This window comes from Oryzias latipes, chromosome 14 (genome assembly GCF_002234675.1).
Source record: "Oryzias latipes chromosome 14, ASM223467v1".
In the NCBI taxonomy this organism is placed as follows: Eukaryota; Metazoa; Chordata; class Actinopteri; order Beloniformes; family Adrianichthyidae; genus Oryzias; species Oryzias latipes.
This window is the reverse complement of record NC_019872.2, coordinates 14,692,203-14,714,674: the sequence shown is the minus strand read 5'-3', so window position 1 is coordinate 14,714,674 and position 22,472 is coordinate 14,692,203. Positions and strand designations below refer to the sequence as shown.

Here is a 22,472-nt window from a genome sequence, read left to right as displayed (position 1 = left end):
GGTCTCCTTAAGAGCCTGCGGCCAGACGAGGCTGAGGAGGTGCAGCTGGAGGCATCAGGTGTAGCTGATGAGGAGGAGGAGTCAGCCGGGGGCACCGTGACATCTTTGGTCCATGGTCTACTCAAAAGCAAATACAAAGTAATAATCAAAGAAGCATGTGCATGCAGAAGATATTGCTTTGTAGTAAATAGACATGAACCAATGTTCAATGAACTCATTCAATAGACGTAGACAATGGACCCAAAACATTGACAGTGGACGCAAAAAAACGTTCCGTAGACGGAGATAATGGACCAAAGACATAGACAGTGGACGCAAAAACGTATTTTCATATTTTTGGCACAAATGGAACTTCATACTAAAGAAGCCTAAAGGACAGTGGTTGCAAATGACTATCCTGCCACCTGCTGACTGTAATGTCCACGTGCTTGAATTGGTATCTGTGTCTCAATAATTTAAATTTGAACATGTTTGAATTTAATGCTGTGAGGTCTTGACTTTTCACAGTCAGGGTGATTCTATTTTAAGGTTTTGGACTATTTTTCTGACACTTTAACATGCAATGAATAATCATCTCAGTTCATAAAATCATAATGTTTATTTCTGAACTAGATAGATGAGGAGAACATAATAACGATGGATGACTGGAGATGAATGACAAACAGACAAGTTTAGTTTCAGATTTGGTCAGCACATATTTATACCGTCGTGTCAGATGGCACATATTCCGGTCCTTCTTCGGCTTACTAGCTTTCAGTTTGACGCAAAAAGCAAGTTCCTTCACTTCTGTTTTGAAACCATGCTATTATCTCAGCTGTAGTGACAGCAGGTGACATATTTGTGCGAGAACAGGAATGTTGCTCATGTTGGACATCGGAGGAACCCTAGCAACCATGACCTGAACACACAGAACAAATAAATCAGTCAGAACTACAAATCTTCAATATTGTGTTTGAACTAGATTGCTGAGGAGCACATACTGACACAGGTGAGGTGTGGCTCTGAGCAGCACTAAGGAAGAGATTTGTCACTGGTATGTAAATTAGGCACAGGTTTTAAAAACCGGAGATTGCCTTGTTGTTTAACAGTGAACTCATTAATATCTTGCTGCTGTGTGAGAGCTATTGTCCGGGTTAGTATTTTTTTCTCTTTCTTAAATTCTTCTTTTCTATTTAACACAAAATGAAACTGTGCTAGCTAAATTTAAAAGTTCCTGGATCACCAATTTGACTCTGATTTTTTCGTCTTTCATTCAGTTGCAAAATAAGTGCTAGATATAAAAATGAGTATGAAAATAGGCAAATATGTGTTTGGAGGTTTGAGTGCTCTTTGGTAGAAAGTCTGTTCATAACTTATTTTAAAGGTATACTGTATATTTGTACAAAACTTATATCTGTGTCAAATGTGACCAGTTTCAGAGAAAATCTACAACTGATCTTGACTGTTTATCATCCATCTCCAGCCGTGAGGTTTCAGTGTCTCAGCCATGTCCTCCTCTGTTGTCCCGTTCAAAAATCAACGTTATGCTGACCAGAAGAGGGACTGCATCAAGAGAAAGAGGCTGTTCAGAGATCCAGAGTTCCCTGCAGATGATTCATCTCTGTTTTATGAAGAACCCCCCCCCGGTCTAGAGGAATGGAAACAACCGTGGGTGAGTGGCAGTAAAAAAAAAGATGGTCAAAAGGAAATTTAACCAGAAGCCATATTACTGATTTGTTAAACAGGCTGGATTAATCCCAATATTTTTGCAAATTTCTGTTTAAAAACACAAACTAACCATCAATTTATTTTTTAAATGTAGAAGATAAGCTCAGACCCTCATCTGTTTGTGAAAGGTGTTGATTCCCATGACTTGAATCAGGGGTTAATAGAAAACTGCTGGTTTGTTGCTGCAAGCTCATGCCTTGCTTTGAAGCCCCACCTCTGGCAAAAAGTGAGTATTCGAAAATGTATGCACAGAAAAAATAATAAACATCCATCACTGCTCTTATATTCAGCGCCATTGTTTTAAAATTCCCAAACTGCATCACTGTTGGTACTTTTTACTTCATGTAAACAAAATATGTCACAACTTGCTAAAAAAATAGATAACAGTGACCAAAAGCCATCAACCTTCAACCCGTGCCATTTGGCATTTATTTAAAAAAAAAGATAAAAACTTTGTAAAAAGTGATGTTTTAAACCATTTCTGATGAAGGAGTAGTAAATCTTTGCTAATGAAAATTCTTAAAAATCATTGCTTACTGACGATAAAACCTGATCCATCAGATTTCGTGGTCAGTATTAAATCAAATCAAATCAAATCAAACTTTATTTATAAAGCACTTTTCATATAAAAATATAACACAAAGTGCTTTACATTAAAACAACAAAATATAAAAACAAGCAAGCATTAATAAATAAATAAATAAATAATAGGGCCCCCCCTCCCCGTACCTAGCCCCCCACGCCTTTCACACCTCCCACTCTCTAACTGATGGAAAATGACAATGAAAAATAGGCTGTAAAACATATGCTGAGCACAAAAACATGATGCGGGAAACGCTAATAATTGGAACCTCCCCCCCTGTGAACAGCCGCATAGACAGCCAAATGCAACATCACAGGCGGGGACCGCTCCACCACAGCTAAGTGGTGATGCAGGTCCCCACCCAGAGCCGCAGCGGCTGAACAGCAGCCGTCCCAGAGGGAGAGGTTCCAGCTGAGGAAGCACCGGAAATAAAAATGAATAAAAATTGAGAATCAAAAAGTAAACATATTGATAAAAACGATAAAACATTGAAATAAGGTAAATTAAAATAACACGTTAAAAATCAGGTTCAAGTTCATAAAACAAGATAAAATGGATAAAGAAATAAAATAAAAATAGAAAATACATATAGATAAATAACAATAAATAAATAAAAGTAGTAAAATAAATAAATAATAAATAAAAATTAGCTAAAAGCCAGGTTAAAAAGATGGGTCTTGAGCCTTTTCTTAAAAGTATCAATGCTCTCTGCGGCTCTCAGGCCCTCTGGCAGACTGTTCCATAAGCGGGGACCATAGTGCTGAAATGCAGCTTCTCCATAGGTTTTAGTTTTTACAGTTGGAATGGTTAACAGACCAGTGCCAGAGGATCTCAGGGTCCACGAGGGTTCATATCTTACTAAAAGATCTGATAAATAAGAAGGCGCAAGACCGTTAAGACATTTAAAAACTGTTAAAAGTATCTTAAAATCAATCCTGAAGCATATGGGGAGCCAATGCAGGGATTTTAAAATTGGGGTGATGTGAGCCCGCCTCCTGGTCTTTGTAAGAACTCGTGCAGCAGAATTCTGGAGAAGCTGAAGGTTCCTAATATTTGTTTTTGGAAGACCAGCAAGCAGGGCGTTACAGTAATCAATTTTACTCATGATAAAAGCATGCATTAGCATCTCCATATTAGCAAGAGAGAGTAGTGGGCGGACTCTAGCCAGATTTTTGAGATGATAAAAACCAGTTTTAACCACCTGTTTTATATGGGGGATAAAAGTTAGCTTAGAGTCAAAAATAACACCCAGGTTTCTGACTGCTTCCGAATGACTTAAGGAAAGTTCCTGTAGCTTCAGAAACTGTTTCTCCCTCTTGGCTTCAGGACCAATAACTAAAATTTCAGTTTTTTCCTGGTTGAGCTGCAGAAAATTATTTGCCATCCATAATTTTACATCTAAAATACAGTTAAAAAGTGCTTCTATTGGTCTTGTGTCATCAGGAGACATAGCTATGTACAGCTGGGTATCATCAGCATAGCTATGAAAACTGATGTTGTGGCTCCTGATGACATTCCCCAGAGGAAGCATGTAAATGTTAAAAAGCAAGGGGCCCAGGATGGAACCTTGAGGCACACCACAATTAATTTCATGGACCCCAGAAAAATATGTGTCCATGCTTACCATAAAGCTTCTCTCCATGAGATACGACTCGAACCACTTGAGAACAGTCCCTGAAAGGCCAAGACTTTTAAGTCTGTTTACAAGGATCAGGTGATCAACAGTATCAAAAGCTGCACTTAGATCTAACAGAACTAGTACTGAGATCTGACCTGAATCCAAGGCACACCTGAGATCATTAACAATTTTTAACAAGGCCGTCTCTGTGCTGTGGTTCGTCCTAAAGCCAGACTGGTTTATCTCAAAAATGTTGTTTTGTAAGAGAAACTCGTTTAGCTGAATAAAAACAAGTTTTTCTAAAACCTTACTTAAAAATGGCAAGTTGGACACAGGTCTGTAGTTATTAAAAACTGAAGGGTCTAAATTAGTTTTCTTGAGTAATGGTTTCACCACTGCCGTTTTAAAGGCAGCAGGAAAAATACCCGTCTGTAGAGAGGAGTTAATGATATTTAAAATCTCACTCTCAAAAGACCCATAAAATGATTTAAAAAGTGATGTGGGGATGGGATCTAAAGAACAAGTTGTTGGATTAACTTGGGAGAAAACTCGACCAAGTGTTGCAGCTTCAACCAGGTCAAAACTGTCCAGTGCTTCCTCAGGTAAAATCAAGCCATCATAACCAATAGAGAGGCTTTTCTGTTCTTTTATGATGTTCATTCTGACAGAATCAATCTTGCTCCCGAAGTGGTCTGCAAAGTCCTCACACAATGAGGCCGAGGCTGGCATTGGGTTTTTGTTCACATTTGAGTTGATTAAAGATTCTATTGTGGTGAAAAGGACTCTGGGGTTATTTTTATTTACGGAAATGTTGTTCGCAAAATATGAATTTCTGGTCTGTTTTACGATTTGATTATATAGTTTTAGTTGGTTTTGGTATAATTGATAGTTTATTTCAAGTTTGTGTTTTCTCCAAAGTCTTTCGGCAGATCTGCAACGTCTCTTCAATTGTTTAATTTCCTCAGTTCTCCAAGGAGGCGTGGGTTTGATTCTTATCTTCTTAGATGTTAGTGGAGCAACTGAGTTGAGACTGGATTTTAATTTACTGTTAAAACTTTCAACAAGTAGATCACAGGGGGCCGGTAAGACAGGTGGAGAGTTGGAGCGAACAGATGTAATAAATTTTTCGACCACTTCAGGAGTCAAGTAGCGTTTCTTCACCGTTCTCACAGAGGTCTCTTGCTTTATAAAACCAGTGATGTTAAAAAGCACACAGTAATGGTCAATAGCTTTGATTATGTCTGCTGTAAGACTAAAAGTTGTGGGTTAAAATCCAGACTTAATTTATGAAAGCTTTTTGCTTGACACTGAGGTTTGTGAGTTGGTTTGGGTTACTGTTCAGTTTCTACGTAAGAATTAAACTTTAGTTCACTGCTCCTTCAGGGGATGAGTCAAAACAAAACAACTTGACTTCTTTTACATGCTTCCAGGTGATTCCTGATTGGAAGGAGCAGGAGTGGGATCCCAAACATCTAGAAAACTATGCCGGGATCTTCCACTTTCAGTTCTGGGTCTTTGGTAGGAGATAGATGTGGTCGTGGACGACCGGCTGCCTACTATTAATGGAGAACTGATCTACTGTCAATCAAACAGCAAAAATGAATTCTGGAGTTCTCTGCTGGAGAAGGCTTATGCCAAGTCAGTCCACTTGATTTATGAACCAATATTTCTGCCTTTCCAAAATAGGGCCGAGCTTTACGCTTCTTTATCCGAAACAAGAATATTGTACAGTGTTATTTTTACCTTCCCTCCAAACAAATATGGAGGAAAGATAATCTTTTCTTTCAACTAAACTTTTGTGTTTTTTTGTTTTTATCTCAGACTCTATGGCTGCTATGAGTCTTAAGACTAGGATTCGGTGGAGATGCTGTGGTGGATTTCACTGGTGCTGTATATGAACGCACTAACTTAGAGGGAGAGGCTTTCTACAAAGACCAAAAAAAAACAAGATTATCTATTTGAAAACCTTCTCAAAGTTTATGAAGACGGTGGAATCATCAGCTGTGACGTCAAGGTCTTTACTGTTCCTTAGCATTTCTGATCTCATGCTCTTCAGATATTTTGACTGTACTTACCTACTTTCTGCATTTTACAGGCAAAACCGCATGATCTTGAATTCAAGATGGCAAACGGTCTGGTGAAGGGTCATGTGTACTCTGTGACTGCACTGAAGAGGATACGTTTACGTCATGAGCTGGTGGTGCACTTCAAAACTGAAACTATTCCTATGATCCGTATGAGAAACCCCTGGGGAAGAACGGAGTGGAATGGAGCCTGGAGTGACAGGTAAGCAGGAGGCATGTTGAAGAAGATTCAAAAGCCTCATTGCAGTTGTTGTGATCGACACTGACAGTAATGTAAAACATTTAGAGATTTTCTGTTTTATTTAGTTTCATTCATGTATGTATGAAAACCATAGAATTAGTTACATAAAGATCCAGAGTTATAAATGTATTGCTCAGTGTTAAATTATCCTTCTTTTACCAAAAAATGTTTTTGTTGTTGTTTTAGTACTAATGATTTACTCATCCTTTAACGGTTGGCTTGTTTTTTTATGCAATAATCTTCCTCTTCGCCCTTTACTGCTGATCTTTTGCAATATGTTCCCTTAGCAAAAAGTAGTACGTTTGAAGTTTGCTTTTCGTGAGTACAAGTATAGCAAGTATATTGTGGACTATGTAAGTGTATTGTAGGAAATGTAGTATTTAAAAAAATCAAGTATACTGTCTCACTTTTAGTATAGACTAAGTCAGTGTTTTTCAACCAGTGTGCCGTGGTAGATGGTCAGGTGTGCCGTGGAAAATTGCCCTCATTCACTGATGTAAAAACATTTTTCCTTTTCAGGATATCAGCTCTGTGTTCATCCAAACAGGTGACACGGTTTGCTTGTTTTGTTTTTGGTTTTCACTCTGTGATCTTGTGCAGGTCTGCTGTGGCTTCTTCCTCTTGCTCCGCCCACTCTCCTGTGCTTCCTGCTGGAGTCCACAGCTGGTCCTTGTTAGTTCATTGGGTTGTCTGTCTATTTAAGCCACCTTGTTTTGTATCTCTTTGTTGGAGCGTTTTGTCTTCTACACCTTGGTTTTGGTCTACTGTTATTAAACTGTCTTCAAACTTGGCCTTTGTATACAGTATTACTCTGCATCTGGGTTCTTGAGCTGTAAACCGTAACATTACGCTCCAACCAACATGACAGACCCAGCAGAGTTTTCTCAGGCTTGTGATGTCCCGTTACCTCCAGCAGATGGAGCCATTCCAACTGATGGTGGGATTGCCTCACTTGTCCAGGACTTGCATGGCTGCATGTCTGAACTGCTGGAGCTTCATGGTCGTACGACATGTCTGGAGCAGCTTTCACCTTCACCCCGACAGATAAGACTTGGTTCTCCTGAACTTTTTGATGGGACGGCTGAAGACTGCCAGGCCTTTCTTGTTTCGTGTCGGCTTCAGTTTGATTTCAACCCCAGTGAGTTTCCATCCGAAAAGAGCAAAGTAGCCTATGCCCTAAGTTTTTTGACGGGAAGAGCAAAACGATGGGGTTTGGCTGAGTGGGATCGGGCGGCGCCCCATTGCTGTTCCTTCAGTGCTTTTTCCACTCAGCTTTTGATGGTTTTTGACCCCTCCAAGTCTCACCGAACAGCTGCTTCTCAACTCCTCCGGCTGACCCAGGGGTCCAGCACTGTTTCCGAATATGCAGTAGAGTTTCGCACACTTGCTGCCAGCACTCGTTGGCCTAACGAGGTGCTTGTGGATGTGTTCCACCAAGGACTTTCTAGCTCCTTAAAGGATGAGCTAGCAGCAAGGGAGGTTCCTGAAGATTTGGAGGCCCTGATTGATCTCGCCACTCGGATCAACCGACGCATGAGAGAGAGAGCCCTGGAACGGATCGTTCCTGGCCCTACGACACATCACCAACGTCAGCGACCGACACCACCTGTTCCTACCCATCGTATTCCAGAGGACTGGACTCCGTCCTCTGAGACTCCTCCGGAACCCCTGCAGGCAGCCTTGGGGCAGCTATCTCCAACAGAACGACAGAGACGCATGAGAGGTGGCTTGTGTCTTTACTGCGGGACACCCGGCCACTACGTCAGAAGCTGTCGGGCAAAACACCAGGGCTCATCAGTGAGAGGGCAACTGGTGAGCCGCGTTTCTCTGTTTTCTCCGCCCTCTCGACCTCCAACGACGATTCTGGTGGCTTGTGATCTGCGGTTGGGTGAGTTCGAGACTCTTATTGACTCTGGTTCTGATGGAGACTTGATATCCCAAGAGGTGGTGGACAGGCTGAGGATACCCATAGAGCCCCTGCCTGCTGCCCTGTTCATCAATGCCATCAATGGAGCACTCATTCACAGAGTGTCCGCTCGCACCATCCCTGTTAAAGTGACAGTCTCTGGAAATCATAATGAACTGATGTCTTTTTTTGTTGTTGAGTCAATGAAGCCCCATGTCATTTTGGGCTATCCATGGCTTTGCCGACATATCCCTCACATAGACTGGGTTAGTGGCAGGATTTTGTCTTGGAGTCCATTCTGTTTGTTGAACTGTTTGAATGCTGCTACATTACGTTCTTCTGTCCAGAACACACCTGCTCCAGAACCTCCTGACCTTGGCAAGGTTCCTTCTGTTTACCATGACTTAGGTGATGTGTTCTGTAAGACTCGGGCCAAGTCCCTTCCCCCACACCGTCCCTATGATTGCTCCGTGGATCTGCTCCCAGGAACTCAACCACCCAAAGGTCATCTGTACCCCTTGAGCCCTCCAGAGCGTAAAGCGATGGACCAATATCTTCAGGAGAGCCTTCAGGCAGGAATAATTCGCCCTTCCTCCTCCCCAGCAGGAGCAGGTTTTTTCTTTGTTGGCAAACGTGATGGTGGTCTGCGTCCCTGCATCGACTACAGAGGACTTAACAGCATCACAGTTCGCAATACTTACCCTCTACCCCTGCTAAGTACTGCTTTTGATTTATTGAAGGGGGCTAACATCTTCACCAAGCTGGATCTCCGCAGTGCCTACCACTTGGTGCGGATACAAGAGGGGGATGAGTGGAAAACGGCTTTCAACACTCCCAGTGGACATTTTGAATACTTGGTTATGCCTTTTGGGCTAACTAATGCACCAGCTGTGTTTCAGTGTCTCATAAATGATGTTCTCGGGGACATGATCAATAAGTTTGTTTTTGTTTACCTCGACGACATTCTGATCTTCTCCCCAGACTCTGAGACTCATGTGCAGCATGTGAGAGCAGTCCTTCAACGGCTTCTGGAGAATCAGCTCTACTGCAAGGCAGAGAAATGTGAGTTTCACACCACCAAGACAATATTTCTCGGTCATGTGATATCTCCAGGTTCCGTTCTTATGGACAATACCAAGGTCAAAGCTGTCTTGGATTGGCCCGAACCAACGGGAAGGAGACAGCTCCAACGCTTCCTTGGTTTTGCAAATTTCTATAGACGCTTCATCAGGAACTTTAGTGCCATTGCTGCCCCACTCCACAAACTAACGTCACAAAAGGTACGCTTCCTGTGGGATAATGATGCCAGCAAAGCATTTTCTGAGCTCAAACGACGTTTCTCTGTGGCTCCCATTCTGGTTCACCCTGACACCTCCAAACAGTTTGTTGTGGAGGTGGATGCGTCTGACACGGGGGTGGGTGCGGTGTTGTCCCAGAGGGCATCTGATAGTAAGTTGCATCCCTGCGCGTATTTCTCCTGCAAGCTCACTCCTGCAGAGAGAAATTACGACATAGGGAACAGGGAGCTCCTCGCTGTTAAATTAGCTCTTGCAGAGTGGCGTCATTGGTTGGAGGGAGCTGAACACCCATTTCTCGTATGGACAGATCACAAGAACCTGGAATATATAAGAACTGCCAAGAGACTTAACTCTCGCCAGGCTCGATGGGCCTTGTTTTTTGACCGTTTCAGGTTTTCCCTGTCCTATCGGCCAGGAAGCAAGAATGCCAAACCTGATGCTCTGTCCCGGCAGCACCAGAGGGAGAGCGACTCTATAGTTTCAGATAAAGAGTGTACCATCCTTCCTCAAAACATGGTGCTGGCTACAACAAGGTGGGCCCTAGAGCGGAGGGTTAAAGCCTCTGTGTCTGATGACTCTGTAGTTCCATCTGGTTGCCCAACCCATTGTTTGTTTGTTCCCTCGAGTCTCCGTTCACAAGTTATCAAATGGGGACATTGCTCTCGTTTGGCCTGCCATCCTGGTGTCACTCGAACAATTTTCTTAGTTGGACAGCGATTCTGGTGGCCCACGATGACCTCTGACATCAGAGCATTTGTCTCCTCGTGCCCTGCATGCGCTATTGCCAAGGTACCCCGAAGACCTCCTGCTGGCCTCTTACAGCCTCTCCCAGTGCCCTCCAGGCCATGGTCCCATATCGCCGTTGATTTTATTACAGGACTTCCAAACTCCAGAGGTTTTTCTGTAATTTTGACCATAGTTGACAGGTTCTCTAAGTTGGCCCATGCAGTCCCTCTACAAAAACTACCCACTGCCAAAGAATTGGCAGAAGTGATGTCCAGAAACGTGTTTCGACTGCATGGTCTCCCTGCTAACATTGTTTCAGATAGAGGACCCCAGTTCGTGGCAGAGTTCTGGAAAGAGTTCTGCAAGCTGTTGGGGATCACTCTTAGTTTGAGTTCTGGATTCCATCCACAAACCAATGGCCAGGTGGAGCGTTATAATCAAGATCTGGAGACCACCCTGCGTGCCATGTGTGCCAAGAGCCCTGGCACATGGGCCAGGCAGCTTCCATGGGCTGAGTATGCCCACAACTCCTTAGTCAACAACTCTGGCTTCTCCCCGTTCCAGGCAGCCTATGGATATCAACCCCCGCTTTTCCCACATCAGGAAGAAGTGACATCTACATCTGGTCCGGCTGCCTTTGTGAGACGCTGCCAGCGTACTTGGAGGAGGTTTAGAGCCAGTTTGCTGAGGAACCAGGAGCGGTTCACTGCTGTGGCCAACCGTCGCCGGTCCGCGGCTCCTGTGTACAAGGTGGGAGATAAGGTGTGGCTTTCCTCCTCAGACATACCCCTGAAAGGAGGTTCGAGAAAACTACATCCACGGTTCCTTGGACCTTTCACCATCACAAAGGTCGTCAATCCAGTAGCAGTAAGGTTGGACCTTCCGTCAACCTTGAAGGTCCATCCGGTATTCCATGTCAGCAAGTTGAAGCCAGTGAGGGAGAGCTGTCTTCAGACCACTGATTTGGAACCACCCCCACCGCGTTACATAGATGGTGGTCCTGTCTATTCGATCAACCAACTTCTTGGCTCCCGAAGAAGGGGGCGGGGCATTCAATACCTGGTTGACTGGGTGGGTTACGGACCTGAGCACCGTCAGTGGGTGCCTGAGAGACATATACTGGACGAGAACGTCATCGCCCGGTTTCATCGGGACAATCCCACCCAGCCTTGCCGTCCGTCTGGTAGCCGGACGTTGGGGGAGGGGTTATGACACGGTTTGCTTGTTTTGTTTTTGGTTTTCACTCTGTGATCTTGTGCAGGTCTGCTGTGGCTTCTTCCTCTTGCTCCGCCCACTCTCCTGTGCTTCCTGCTGGAGTCCACAGCTGGTCCTTGTTAGTTCATTGGGTTGTCTGTCTATTTAAGCCACCTTGTGTTGTATCTCTTTGTTGGAGCGTTTTGTCTTCTACACCTTGGTTTTGGTCTACTGTTATTAAACTGTCTTCAAACTTGGCCTTTGTATACAGTATTACTCTGCATCTGGGTTCTTGAGCTGTAAACCGTAACAACAGGCCCTGATAAAACACTGAGTAGTTAGGAATGTGAAAGATTGTAAAAGACTTTTTCTTTTTTGTTTATTTATTTCTATTAAAGACATTTTGATAAGAATGACGGTACCTCAATTTAGCTGCAGCCACAGCTGTTTACTGAAAAGTCCCGCCCCTTTAACTGTCTCCACCAATCATTCTTGGAGGCTTAATCACACGTCATCAGTCTGACCAATCAGAAGTGGTGAAAGTCTTCACTTTCTTGTTCCGAGTCGGTGATAAAGTCGCTAAGTTCCAACAAAAATACCAGCTAAAGCTTGTCTTTAGCGGTGTAGCTTTCCGTGGGATCCGGTATCAGACCGTGACCGTCGACCGCCCTACCACTGCATCACAGCCGCCATTATAGTGTAGCCATAATGGCGAGGGGAGCAATTGTAGTAGAAGCAGCAGCAAAATTCCACAGCGAATGTCAGACTCAAAATAATTAGAATGTTTCATCTGTGACCAGGAAGGTGATGTATAACCTTAGAGAAGCAATGACCATTGAACTGAACAAAAGGGTCAATGACTTTGCATCGGTATGTCACTGATGGTTCTTCTTAGTAAATGTATGTATATTGTTATCATGTACATCAATCACCTTCTTTGCTTGTGTTTCGTAGCTCTGATGAGTGGTTCAAGAATGGTTATACAGAGAGGAAAAACATTGGTCTCACAGTAGAAGATGATGGGGAGTTCTGGTAAACAACAAAGTTCTCTAAATCACTGCACTCCATTTCTGAGGTTAAAGTAAACCTTAAGGAAGTTCACTAATACCAGTTTGCTCTCATCCACAGGATGTCATTTAGAGACTGGTCACTTATGCTTGATGTTTGCCACATTTTCTATAATTCATTTACCAGCAATCACAAGAAAGAAACCTCTCACTATGGGAGGTGGACCAGACAGAATCCACGGGTAAAATCTGTCTGCTTTTTTTGTCAACCCAAAAGCAGTTCAGATTTAAACTGTTTTTTGAACTGTCTTTTACAGTATTTGTTTGATGTTACAAAGATAACTGATGAAGTCCTAATAACCTTGCAACAAGAAGACCAAAGGATCTATAAAAAAACTGGTCAAGGAAAAGATGTAGCCATTGACTTTAGTGTTTGGAAGGTAAAATCTATGACTTTTCTCACTTATCTTTGTTTCCTAATGTCAAAGTTGACCAAAATCGACATTGATTTGTCTTTACCAAAATATATTTTAACAAATGTTCTCACTTAGCTTTGTATCCTTTGTCAAGGTTAAAACAAGCAAAGTTGAAAACAGACAGGGTAGAGAGAGAAACAGTCTTGACTTGGACTGATGAGAAACAAATACATTCTGGGGGGGACTGAAATAGTGAGGGCTTTAAATAAAGGACATCTTCCAGCTGTAGTACTGAAATCTCCTTACATATGCAAACTGCAGGATGTCCCTTCAAGGATCAAAGAACGTTAAAAAACACACAAAACCTTAATAAAATGAAATGAAAATATAAATTCCTTCAGCCCAGATCTGAATCCCATTGAACATCTGTGGAAGGTGCTGAAACATGCCATTTGGAGAAAACACCCACAAACCTGAGACAACTGAAGCAGTTTGCTCATGAGGAGTGGGCCAAAATACCTGTGGACAGGTGCAGAAGGCTCATTGACAAATACTGAAACCGTTTAATTGCAGTGATTGCCTCAAAAGGTTGTGCAACAAAATATTAAGTTCTGGGTACCATCATTTTTGTCCAGCCCTTCTTTTACTGAGGGGTACCAACAATTTTGTCCACCACTGTATTAGATATTTTGCAACATATTAGAGATAAGTACATTTATTTAACTTTTAAATCCAGACATAGAATTTCATTTCTATAGAAATGCAAAAACTTGCAATTCTTGCAAAGATAAATTACTCAAAACAATTAATAATATATGAAGTAAATTTTATCTTTTCATCATCATTTTGCATCAAACTGGTTTGCCAAACTGACAGGCTGTTACTCCAGTTTATCACATCATGGTCAAAATACCAAGCTAAATCATGTCTGTCTCCACAGGGAACCGGATGAGAATTTGTTAAAAATGCAGAGGGACTGAAAACCAGGACAAGACAGGAAGTTACTGTGATGCAGTAGCCCTGTTGCTGAACGTTGAACCAGCTCTATATTTTCCTGGAGAGACTGTGGGAGTTCACTTAACCAGCCCTTATGTGCCTTGTCAATTTGCTGAAGGTGTTCGCCAGCAGATTGTGAGGCCTGCAAGTTATACACTAGCATGGCTATTAAGACTTTAAACTATTTCTACAAATTAAGATTTGTAGTGATTGTGTTTGTCTTTTGTTTGTTTTGCGGATTTACTGGTTTATTTAGGAAATTCCAAACTGGCTAAAACATACAGTCATTTCAGAAAAGGCTTGGTGAAAAAAAAAAATCCCAAGTTATCATTTATGTTATTGCAGATCCCATCTGTTTTATAATTAACTAAAAAAAAGTTTCATAGGCCACCTTTATATCTCTGGAAAAAAAATACATCATCCACTTGTTATTGGTTTTGTTATATTACGCAGGTGAAAAGGGTACGGTTTAAAACTGCCATAAAAAAACCTAACAAAGAATATTTATCTTGCACAAAAGTTACATTAACGTTACTTCCTTTTTGTCCTCGAGTTAAAATTCAATGCTATGTAATTATTACATTAGTAATCCAATTTATCCTAATATCAGGCTTTCTGCCTGTGGCTTCATTAGTAAGTATTTTTTTCTTATTATGTCCGTAAAACTTGAAGTTAAGAATTTTTACTATCTTTTTAAATAGTCAATCTTATTCCTATACACAAGGGGAAAAAAGAGAAAAAAAAATTACAACAAAAAGAAAAACAATTGACAGTCAGGCAGACACTTTTTTCTTCACCTGACTGTCAATTATTTTTCTTCCAGGTATTTAGTACCAATGTTATGAAGGATGAATGCTCCTACCTTTGCTGGAGCATTCAATGTGATCAAGGTACGCTCTAAGAAGCACACATTCATTCAACCCGCCTCAACTTTTTTACAAATATGGGCATGGGTACTGTTTTTACACCCCACTTTAATAATATTGGTTACACAAATCTTGTGTGTATCTGTCTGTGTTTAAGTCTTGTGAGATAAATTTTCTATCATTTTCATTTTTAATGGTATTTTTTGCATCGTCCCAGTGGCTTTTTCAGAGCTTCATTCAATGTATCAAATAAAATTGTTTTTTTCAAATTAAACTGCTGTAATTCACCTGTCTGATTTCAAGGTTATTGTGGTTACTTCAATTAGTTTTATAGTTAATGTTCTTCCAGAATCATAAATATTAAGTAGCTTCTTCTTTAAGATATATTTTGTTATACTTTTTATGACACCTTGGTAATAAAATGGTTATGTTATTAATATGTTGGAGCTGATACTAGCTATAGATAAGCTATTTATTGCTTTAACAAATTATCACATAATCTATTTAGATCTTTGCATTTGTGTTTCAAAAGTACATACAAATAGTGAGACAGTGTAAATACAAATTTACATTGTAGAACCGCTTGCAATGCATTATTATTATTGTATACATTTTTTAAAGATTTATAAGAAAAACTTAAAAGCTATTGTTAGTATTTTCTTCTGTCTTACTTTTTTCTCGAAGTAACAAGCGTTCTTTTTTTTCTTCCAATAATTAGAATCGTCTGAAACACTTCTAGTTTCTTTTTTTTTCTTTTGTGCACAACTATACTTTTGTACTATGAAGGGAATGTGTTGACCATGTATCTGGTTTTCTACATGAGAATTGCTACATAAAGTTTCAAAGGTAACTTGTTAATCTGTGGCTTTACAATGTTACCTTGCATTAATAAATTAATGCACTTTAAAAGACACAGAGTTTTTACTTTAGCCTGAGTTTGATCATATTTTTCCAATGTTCAAAAAAGACTATTGACATTATAAGCTTCTTTGGGAATCCCATTGAATATTTTTTTTATATTTAGTCTTAAACTCTTCACAGTCACATTCATACACTTCATTGAAGTTTTCTTTATTAAATCGTTCTTCTCCAGCACCCTCTGCTGTTTAACGCCAGAATAAACAAATATGCACTTCTTCTAAAGAGGCCTAAAGGACAGTGGTTGCAAATGACTGTCCTGCCACCTGCTGACTGTGATGTCCACATGCTTGAATTGGTTTCTGTGTCTCAACAAAAGAGGTTATTTTGTCTGATGAAAGTACCATAACATTGACAAGCTTTATACCACAACACTAAATGTAGGTGTGTTTCAAGGTTTCCTGGGTCATCTGAGGAACTGTTAAAACTTCTGTTTAATATGAGGTGAATCTGCATGATCTCACAGTCTGAGTGAAGTTTGTCATTGTTCTGTACAGACAAAAAAAAAATACAATTTCATCTAAATATGTTGTTATACATCTTTTGGCTATAATGACAGAGCCAAGACAACTTCAGGACCTTGAAATGCTTCTTTTGAAACAACTCCTTCATTGGCCAGCCAGTGTGTTTTGTAACATTGTCATTCTGGAAGACCCAGCCATGTTTTATTTTTAATGCCCTCACTGATAGAAGAGTCTTTTATACTAATAACAAATCAAAACAGGTGCCATTCATATAGCTAAAGCAGATGTCTTGTTTCTTTGTAAGTGACCAAAAACGTATTTTACTTCGGAACCTTTTTTATTAGTTGAGGTTTACGTTACAGGCTTCTAGCATTTTAAATGGGACAACTCAACCGACAGAGAGCAGAGAACAATTGCATTAGAAAAAACACTTCTTGTCAAGGCTTTGAAAATAAGCTATGAAACTGTAGAGTTCATATTATCAAACCTTCTTCTTTATTAAATGTTCTTGTTTCCTTCCATTTAATATATCCATTCATCCATTTCCTTAACCATCTGTATCCCTTTCAGGGTCACAGGCCAACCAGACCCTAACCTGGCTACTGTTGTGCAAAGCCCTGGACAGGTTGCCTGGCAGTCACAGGACTCTTTTTATCTTAAATTCAAATCAACTTAATGAATGAAAAGAGACTGTCTTACTCATTTGAATAACTCAGGAGAGGTGGCAAGAACTCCATCTTTACCTCTGCCTTTGCCATTTATTGAAAACCCTGAAGACTAATATCACAACAATACAAAACATTTCCTTTCTCCCCTCAAAGCTTACTTCAAATTAAAACCAATACGTAGTTTTTAAGTGTGTTTTATAACATTGCTGACTATAAATTATAAACATGTCACATAAATCATGCTTACAGTAACCAACAGTCAGGTGCTGCTTTAAAATGAACCTAAATGATGTTAGAAGTCAGAATCTTTACCCCCCTCTGGTCACCAGTGGGTACCATCTCCAGGATTCTATTCACAGCTGACTCTCATTCGCTCATCAACCTCTGTATACTTAAGCTCAGTGTGAAGTATTGTTTGTGCCATTCTGCCTTCATTATTGAGCGTTGCATCTGGATCTGATCTTCTGTCTCCTTACCCTGTTTGCTGCCTCTGCCCCGACTCGCAACATGTGTAAATCAAGTCATGGGATTCAATGCTTGTGTCCATCCTTACAAGCACGAGGTTAAGAGACCAGCCGTTCAGAGTATGAATGACAGTTATGACTGCTTCCCTTCGGCACAGACAAAAAACAGATTCAAGTTTCAACACTAACTTTACAGACTGTTCATGTCTTTAAATAACCAAATGAATGCTTAATCAAAAATTAAAAACAAGTATAAAGTATGATAAAATGCTAGATAAAAAAAATATCTAATCGTGCTACAGTTGACTGGCATTATGACTTATAATAAATAGCCAAAAGCTATTTTTTAATTTGCTTTCCAATTATTCCATTTACACATGGTCTTCCTGCATTCGCGCAAGGGAATGCTCCTAAAGGCGTTCACTTCATTCATTATATAACTACATATTTCCTTCCTCGCTTACTGTAAAACACCTTTTTCTCTTGAATCTTTACTGAGGAGCAGAACTGATCAGCATGACTCAATGTTGTTTTAAACTTTTCTGTGTTCAGTTTGACTTGTTTCTTTGATTTTTCTATGGATTTACCGGAATTGAACCTTTTAAACATTATTCTCCCAGATTTCTCTTTGACAGCCTAAAGAAAAAAGCTTTTGCCACACCGTTTATGAACTGAATGTGGCAGACCATAAACAGAGATTGATGAAACACAAAAAGTGAGGCATGTTTAGAAATGAAAACCCTCCTTTTGAAAACTCACCTTTGATGTAACATTCGTCTTTCCAGCAGATCTGGTATAATTGTTACAGCTTAAAATAATAACTTATTCAAATCAGTGCTTGTATCCCCCACCTTTTCACCTTTCTTCCTTTTACTCTCTTCCACCCTCCCCTCACATTCTTCCCCTCTCCCTCCCCACACACACTAAATGTAACAAATAAATAAAAAATAATACGACAAAAAGGGGTTTATACAAATCTACACTCTAGTTTCTTGAAGCTATATAACCTCTTTTTGTGATAGTAAAACCTGTCCAACACAAAAAGCCTTCAGCTCTAATCTGTTTGCTCAGCTGTTGGACAGAACAAGTTAAAAAAAAAAAAAAAAAAAAAAAAAGAAAAAAAAAAAAAAGAAATGAAAACTCCTCATTTTACTTTTTTGTTTAGGGGGAGGACGGACCATAAAGGGCAAGCACAATGGTCAAGTTTAAACTATTTGGGGGTTTTTTTGCCTTTTAGGTTCTTAAAGACAAGAATGTCTTGCAGCAGTTTCATTCTTACCTTTATTTATTTTTTGTTTGAGTTAATTATCGGTATTTGCATGCTCCCTTCTACTGCAAAAATGCTCTTCTTGTTACACTAGTTTTGAGGCTGTGTCATACAGCTATAGTTGTTTCGATAGCTGAGGTGGAACAGTTTCTGATTCAATGATAAAAGGTTTGATTCTTGCCTTGCCAGCCCATATATCAAAGTGTCCTTGGGCAAGATACTGAACCCCAATTTATATCTGGTGGTTACAGGTTGGTGCCATGCGTGGCAGCACAGTGGCCATCAGTGTGTAATTGTGTGCTTGTAAGTGAGACTGTGAATGTAAAGCACTATGGGCCTTTGTGAAGTTAGAAAAGCAGTAAACAAGTTTACAGCTTTAACTATTTAAATTTCTCCCAGTTTACAAAACAAAAAATGAACAGAAATGCTTTTAGGTCTTCACTTTTCACAGTCAGTGTGATTCTATTTTAAAGTTTTTGACTATTTTTCTGATGCTTTAACATGCAATGAAATAATCACCTCGGTTCATACAGTATAATCAGAATGTTTATTTCTGAACTAGATAGATGAAGAGAACATAATGACGATGGATGACTGGTAATGAATGACAAACAGACAAGTTCAGTTTCAGATTTGGTCAGCACATATTTATACCGTCGTGTCAGATGGCACATATTCCGGTCCTTCTTCGGCTTACTAGCTTTCAGTTTGACACAAAAAGCAAATTCCTTCACTTCTGTTTTGAAACCATTCTAGTATCTGTGTTGACAGCGGGTGAAAATTTTGAAGAAGAATAACATTGTTGTTTATGTTGAAAATCAGAGGAACACTAGCAACCATGACCAGAACACACGTCAGAAATAAGTCTGAATACTCAAATCCTTCATAAGTTATTTTTCTTTTTTAAGTATTGTGGAATATTAAATATTGTAAAGTTGTGAATTTATTAGATTCTGCTCTCTAGGAAGAAACACAGGTGAGGTGTGGCTCTGAGCAGCACTTAGGAGGAGATTTGTCACTGGTATGTAAATTAGGCTCAGGTATTAAAAACCTGAGATTTCTTTGTTGTTTAACAGTGAACTCATCAATATCTTGCTGCTGTGTGAGAGCTATTGTCCAGGTCAGTATTTTTTTCTCTTTCTTAAATTCTTAATAACACAAAATGTATTTGTGAATGTTCTTTCATGTTACAGTTGCTTAATCTAAAAATTGATATGAAAATAGGCAAATGTGTGTTTCGAAATTTGAGTGGTCTTTGGTAGAAAGTCTTTCCATAACCCAATTTAAAAGATAAATATTGGTACAGAAGATGCATTTGTGTCAAATCTGACCAGTTTCAGAGAAAATCTACAACTGATCTTGTCTGTTTGTCATCCATCTCCAGCCGTGAGGTTTCAGTGTCTCAGCCATGTCCTCCTCTGTTGTCCCGTTCAAAAATCAACGTTATGCTGACCTGAAGAAAAAAAGAGGCTGTTCAGAGATCTACAGTTCCCCGCAGATGATTCATCTCTGTTTTATAAAGAACCCCTTCCTGGTGAAGTGGAATGGAAACGACCATGGGTGAGTAAAGAAAGATGGTCAAAAGGAAATTTAACCAGAAGCCATATTACTGATTTGTTAAACAGGCTGGATTAATTCCAAATGTTTTGCAAATTTCTGCTTAAAACGTAAACTAAACATTAATATTTTTTTTGAATGTAGAAGATAAGCTCAGACCCTCATCTGTTTGTGGAAGGTGTTGATTCCCATGACTTGAATCAGGGGTTAATAGAAAACTGCTGGTTTGTTGCTGCGAGCTCATGCCTTGCTTTGAAGCCCCACCTCTGGCAAAAAGTGAGTATTAGAAAAAAAAACTGAAGTGTTGGCTCATTTACCCACTAAAAAACAAAAGACATACATTATTGCTCTTATATATAGTGCCATTGTTTTAAAATTCACAAACTCACAACTTGCTAAAACAAAATTGGTGATAACTTTGACCAAACGCCATAAACCTTTAACCTTAAGATAAAGACTTTGGAAAAAAAGATGGATTGAACCATATCTGACGAGTGTGTAATCAATCTTTGTTATGGTAGGTAAAATTCTTCTAAATCAATGCTTACTGACGACAAAACCTGATTCATCAGATTTGGTGGTCAGTATTTACCATCTCAGAAGCTGTGATTGGGTCTGCTGTAAAACTAGAAAGTTGTGGGTAAAAATCCTGACAAATACTTAATTTGTGCGAGCTTTCTGGTTGACAGTGAGCTTTATGAGTTGAATTGGGTCACTGTTCAGTTTCTCTGCAATAATAAAACTTTAAATCACTGCTTAATTAAACGTAGAGCAGACATGTTTGCAGCAGCTAACAGCAAATTAATTTAAAATTAAATAGAACAAAAAAACCTTACTTTTATGTTATTAGATCTTAATGCATTTTTAATGTTTAACAACATTTGAATAAATTTAATTTTCATTTACATGCTTCCAGGTGATTCCTGATTGGAGGGAACAGGAGTGGGATCCCAAACATCCAGAAAACTATGCCGGGATCTTCCACTTTCAGTTCTGGGTCTTTGTTCAGTGGACAGATGTGGACGTGGACGACCGGCTGCCTACTATTAACGGAAAACTGATCTACTGTCAATCAAACAGCAAAAATGAATTCTGGAGTGCTCTGCTGGAGAAGGCTTATGCCAAGTCAGTCCACTTGATTTATGAACCAATATTTCTGCCTTTCCAAAATAGGGCCGAGCTTTTCAATTTTTTTATCAGACACCAGAATATTGTACAGTGTTATTCTCCATGTTTGTGTGGAGGGAAGGTAATCATTTATTCAAAAGAAGCTATTGCGTTTTTATTTTTTTTTATCTCAGACTCTACGGCTGCTATGAGTCTTTAAGAAGAGGAGACACTGGAGATGCTGTGGTGGTTTTCACTGGTGCTGTATTTGAACGCACTGATCTAAATAAAGAGGCTCTCCACAAAGACCAAAAAAAAACAGTATTATCTATTTGAACACCTTCTCAAAGTTTATGAAGATGGTGGAGTCATCAGCTGTGGCATCACGGTCTGTACTGTCCCTTAAGATTTCTGATCACTGCTGTTTAGATACTTTGACTGTACTTACCTACTTTCTACCTTTTACAGGCAGAACCGCATGAACTTGAGTTCAAAAAAGCAAACGGTCTGGTGAAGGGTCATGCGTACTCTGTGATGGCAGTAAGAAAATATGTTTAGGTCATGAGGCGGCGTATTTCAAAAATGAAAATATTCCTATGATCCGAATGAGAAACCCCTGGGGAGTAACGGAGTGGAATGGAGCCTGGAGTGACAGGTGAGCAGGAGGCATGTTGAAGAAGATTCAAAAGATTGTAAAAAATTCAGAGACTTTTTTGTTTTATTTTGTTTAATTCGTGTCTTTATAAAAATATTAAATTAGTTACGTATTTAAAGATTCAGGGTTATGAAGGCTCAGTATTGAATGATCCTTATTTTACCAAAAAATGTTTTTGTAGTAATACAAATCCAAAAGACAACAGTTTACACATCCTTAAATGGTTGGCTTGTTTTTTTATATAATAATCTTCCTCTTGGCCTTTACTAGCAAAAAGTGAGTACAAGCACAGCAAGTATATTACGGACTATGTATGTGTAGTGTAGGAAATATGGTATTTAAAAATCAATATTAAGTACACTGTCTCACTTTTAGACTAAGTATAATGATTTTAAACTGACATAGACTTCTTTTGGCAAGGGTTTTATTTGATGCCTTGTCTCCTTAATGTCCTTCCTCTTTTGGAACGGCTGATAATCACATTTGCATAGGAATTCTGCAAACTGATACAAGCACCAGATTTTGTATGATTATTCTCTAGGGGAAACTTGCCCAATTTGCCAAATTGACCAATTGAAAATTCAAGATGGTGGCCATTTTTCAAGATGGCCACCAAAATGACCATTTGAACCAAGTATTTCATAGATATGGATATAGATATAGATGTGGTAGCTCACACGCTAAAGTAGGTAAAGATAGAACAGAGTCTCTAAGTGAAGAAAGTACTCTA

The 22,472-nt window shown here is 39.7% G+C and overlaps 1 pseudogene; it reads left to right on the top strand.

The window, feature by feature from the left end:
- Window positions 1–1,422: 1,422 nt before the first annotated feature.
- Window positions 1,423–12,600, top strand: LOC111948689 (annotated as a pseudogene).
- Window positions 12,601–22,472: the final 9,872 nt, after the last annotated feature.